Raw genomic sequence first — 5,035 nt, 5'->3', positions numbered from 1 at the left:
TGCCTTCCAAGCTACAGAAGTGGAAGACCCTGGCAGCGCGTATGTGCAGTACCCTCCTGAGGCCAGCCACAAGAAGAAGAAGCAGCTACCCCACACTGGGCCTCAGGGGAGCGGCGCCTCCAGCGGCGCCATGCGCCACCTCAGGATCGGCGCCCGCGCCTGGGGCGCCTCCCTCCCTCGCATAGGGAGGCATGTCCGGCGCCCTCATCGGGCAGGGCTCGGGAGCTCTCTTCTGGAGGGCCTCGGACCTAGCTAGCATCACGAGGAAGGCGCTCGGGCACCACGTGGAGGCGTGCTTCGCGGCATGTTTCCCTCAGGAGGACACCGGCGCGAGGAGCGCCCGACGCTCAGGAGTTCATCACCAAGGCCACTCAGGAGCTGTAGGATGCAAGAGCCATGCGCGGCGACCGCCGCCCACCTGGCGCTGCTCCCCATCCTGGCCCGGATGGCGGGCTGCGCGTCTGCGTCGATGTCCCAGGGCTCAAGAGGGCCGCATCTCAGGAGCTCTTCTGGCCTTCGCACTTGGGACGTTGCGAGGGCCAACCTCACAGCTACGTTCGCATGCCGTTCGGCCTGCCGAGCGTGGCAGCCGCCTTCCAGTGCAACCTGCTGAAAGTGCGTTATATCGACTAGAGGGGGGGTGAATAGGCGATTTTTGTGAAATTCTTCACTAAGGAATTTGCCGGTGAGGAAATTCCTTAGAGAAGAACTACTAGCAGCGGAATAAGTACTCAAAGGTAAACATAACAGAATACAAGCATAGTCATCATGATGAAATGAAGATAGGCACAAAGTACAGGAAGCGTAATCATAGGATAACACAGGATGAAGACAAACAGACTGAAGAAATTGAACTGAGCAAATTGAGAAAGTCTTCAGTCAAAGTCTTCAAACACAGATATGAACAAACACACAACACAGTTATGAGGAAATGAAAGAGTTGAGGAAATAGAACCAGTAAGCTCGGTGAAGACAATGATTTGGTAGACCAGTTCCAATTGCTGTCTCAGTTGTACGTCTGGTTGGAGCGGCTGAGTATTTAAACTCGAGGACACAAAGTCCCGGACACCCAGTCAAGGACACTTAGTCCAAGACACCCAGTCCTCACCGTATTCTCCTTGATCTAAGGTCACACAGACCTCGTCCAATCACTCGTGGTAAGTCTTCAGGCGACTTCCAAACCTTCACAAACTTGGTCACTCGGCGATCCACAATTCCTCTTGGATGCTCTAGACCATGACGCCTAACCGTCTGGAAGAAACACAGTCTTCAAAGGTAACAAGCGTCGGATCCACTCAGGATCAATCTCTTCAGTGATGCTCAATCACTTGGGGTTTGTAGGTGTTTGGGTGTTGGGTTTTTGGTTTTTCCTCGCTTGATGATTTTCTCTCAAAGTCCTCGGAGGATGGGTTGCTCTCAAATGACAAGTGTCAGTTTCTCTCGGAGCAGCTAACCGGCTAGTGGTTGTAGGCGGCGGCTATTTATAGCCTAGGGAGCAGCCCGACATGATAAGACATAAATACCCTTCAATGATATGACCGTTAGGTGGATAGATATTTTGGGACAGCTGGCGCATAGCATAGCAACGGTCGGAATTTTGAGTAGCAAAATCCTCAGGGCTATCATGTTCCTCACTGTGTAGGCAATCCGCACTGTCGAATTCCTAACTCCTTAGTCAGGACAAATTCCTCAGAGACCAGAAGAACTTCGTCTCTGTCACTGAAGAAATTGACTGAACTATATGAGATTTCCAATGGCTTCACTCGAAGGGATTGGTAGGTGTAGGATTTTTAGTTGAGCATCACATGGAAATTTTTCCTTAGTATTTCCTCGACCCCCTTTAACAGTACGGTGTTTCCTATGACTCAAGAAAGAGAAAAACAAAACTATGAACACTAAAGTCTTCAAGCTTCATATTTCTCGCATGAATATCAAGTCTTCACGGACACACCAATTTCTTCACTTTCAAAGTCTTCATGAAAGTCTTCAGAAATACCAAAATCTTCAGTCGAAGATATTCATTTTTAGGGGTCGACTTTTCCTATAAATATCAAACTCCTCATAGACTTATAGACCTGTGTACACTCACACACGCATTAGTCCCTTAACCTATAAGTCTTCAATACACCAAAATCACTAAGGGGCACTACATGCACTTACAATCTCCCCCTTTTTGGTGATTGATGACAATATAGGTTAAGTTTTCAATGGGGATAAACATATGAAGTGTAAATACTGATATTGAGGAATTTGATTACAAGATATAGAAGAACTCCCCCTGAAGATGTGCATAGTGAGGAATTTGCTTTTGAAGCAATGCACACTTGAAGAGTTGAATCATGGAGATCTCCCCCTATATCTTGTAATTCATACACGCATTTAACATATAGTATGAAGAATTTGAAATGCATGATGAAATATGGTGCCTGATGAAATTCAGCATGCGTGCAATAATATTAACGAGGAAAAAGCATGCAGAATAGTGCATCAAGAGTATCAGAGCACAGTGCATCAAAAGTATCAGAGAACCATCGGGTTTAAGATTACAACTCGATCCAATAAAGTTTCAAAAGAACGAGAGTTGTAACTTAGCAAAAAAACGCCCATATAGTAGACCCGCTTGAAGACTAACTCATATTTCCCCCCCTTTGTCATCAAATGACCAAAAGGATCGAAAATGAGGACTAACGCCCCTGAAGATAATCATGTTGATGAAGGAGCGCCAGCGTTGTTGGGGTCGTTAGTTAATGTAGGGCCTGCCGCAGTGTCGTCCAAATCTTCATGTTCATCAGTGTCGCGCAATGAAGAATATGAGCTGGCCACCAGAGAAGGAACCTTGACCTTCTTGAATTTCTTCGGTGGAGGTGCACACCAGTTAAAATCTTCATTAAGACCCATGTTCTTCAGATCTTCTTCACCATACAGATGTGACAGGATTGCCCAGGTGCGACCGAAGACTTGATGGAGGTAGTAGTGGTTTTTCTTCACTGCATTGTGTGTGGCAGTCAAGTTGTGAAGAAGTGAACCAAACTGACGCTTAACTCATTTGTGATTTCGATCCACCTTCTAGTGAAGACTAAGCAGAAGTTCACGGTCAGTCATCATGCGCGGAGCAGTGGCTTGAGGAGTGGACTTGGGTGCATTGGCAGAGTCATGTGTGGCAGAGTCATCATTGGTGGAATAAGATGCAACTTTGCGAAACTGACCATCCAATGGACGAATGCCTTCATCAATTACAGCTGGTGCCTTGCCCTTTCCATCAACTGAGGAATATGTCTGCTTGAGGACTTCAATTGGGGGCAAGTAGCTGAGATGATTCTGAAAATCATCTTTGTAGTTGAGTGAAGACCTTGTCCTGAGGAATCTCATGATCCAAGGTGCATAAGGCTTCAGCTCAAACGGAGACTGACGGTGTCCTGGACTAGGGGGTACTCACCACGTCATCTCCCGATCTATTAGATTGGGCCGAGGACCCCCCATGGCCGTATACTCATGGGCCAGTTCGGACAGCTGCCGCATACAAGGAATATTCCACAAGACTTGGCGATCAAGACAAGGACTCCTCCCCACCGGCGTATTCGGCTAGGACTCTTGTTATCCTAGGCCTCTGGTCCATTATATAAACCGAGGCCAGGCTAGTCGATAGATCAACTCCATATACAACAATCATACCATAGGCTAGCTTCTAGGGTTTAGCCTCCTTGATCTCGTGGTAGATCTACTCTTGTACTACCCATATCATCAATATCAATCAAGCAGGACGTAGGGTTTTACCTCCATCAAGAGGGCCTGAACCTGGGTAAAACATCGTGTTCCCTGCCTCCTGTTACCATCCGGCCTAGACGCACAGTTCGGGACCCACTACCCGAGATCCGCCGGTTTTGACACCGACATTGGTGCTTTCATTAAGAGTTCCGTTGTGTGATCGACAAAAGGATCAATGGCTCGCCTGCAGATCAACTGCGACTTCGGCGTCTTCGTCACCAGTTCGACTGGTCACCTTGGTTCGACCAAGAATTGCGCCCCGTGTTCGGATCACCATGTTCGGACGAGGGCCTTCATCAAACATCAACTCCGATCTCTATCAAGATCACGGAGGAATCATCTATGGAGCTCGGGGGCTCAACGTCAACATTGCCCTCAAGCGACCGTGCTGTTTTTTTGGACAGCGAACTCGTATCTGCCGCCACCACCTCCTCGTGTATCGCTTTGACGATCGATTTGGTGGAATTGTGCGGAATTGAGTCTATAACAACCCTGGAAAATTTTGTCGAGTTCCGATGGAGGAATCTCTGGCAATCCACGATATACCGGAGCCCTGTCAAATTTGGATGTGAATTTGGATGAGTTTAGGGCGTGGTGTCCAGCTTCTAGCTCGTACGTCCTTTGGAAGATCCAACCGTTGATCGGTTGCGGAATTCCTATATCTACCACCTCTTAAAATTTCAGCTCGATCCGACCGTCCAAACTCCGGAAACCTTCCGATTAGTGCATCACTTTTCGGATCTGTTTTCTGCGCGAAAACGAATCCGACCCGAGTTCATCTTTTTTATGAACGGGATTTCGGACATCCCTTTTGAAGGAAGTTTTGTATGGTTTATTGTGTTTTGTTCCCGAACACATCCCACTAACTTTAAGATCTTTTGAACATGATCTTCAACATCATGCTGGTGTCAAACCAGTCCGGTAATATTACTCCACGGCTGCTGACCTGCGCTAGACACGTCGTCACTTTAGCCAAGCTCAACTTCTTCGGATCATCATCTCGGCAAGCCGAACAAGAGTCCGGCATCGCGAAGGATAAATCATCATCAACATCGCCGCCCCATGGATTACACGGAGCGGGCATACCGGCATCACCGCACGGTCGCTTCATCAAGCCGGCATCGACCACGTCACGACCTGCATCGACAGGGCCGCACTATTGCTTCTTCAAGCTGGTGTCCATCACGCCGACCTACTTCGACTCATCGGCTGACGTCGAGGCTTAGACATCTCGGCTGGACCGGGGGCTTCGCCATCTCTTCATCAACCT

This window comes from Triticum urartu, chromosome 6 (assembly GCF_003073215.2).
Source record: "Triticum urartu cultivar G1812 chromosome 6, Tu2.1, whole genome shotgun sequence".
In the NCBI taxonomy this organism is placed as follows: Eukaryota; Viridiplantae; Streptophyta; class Magnoliopsida; order Poales; family Poaceae; genus Triticum; species Triticum urartu.
This window is presented reverse-complemented; position numbering follows the sequence as displayed.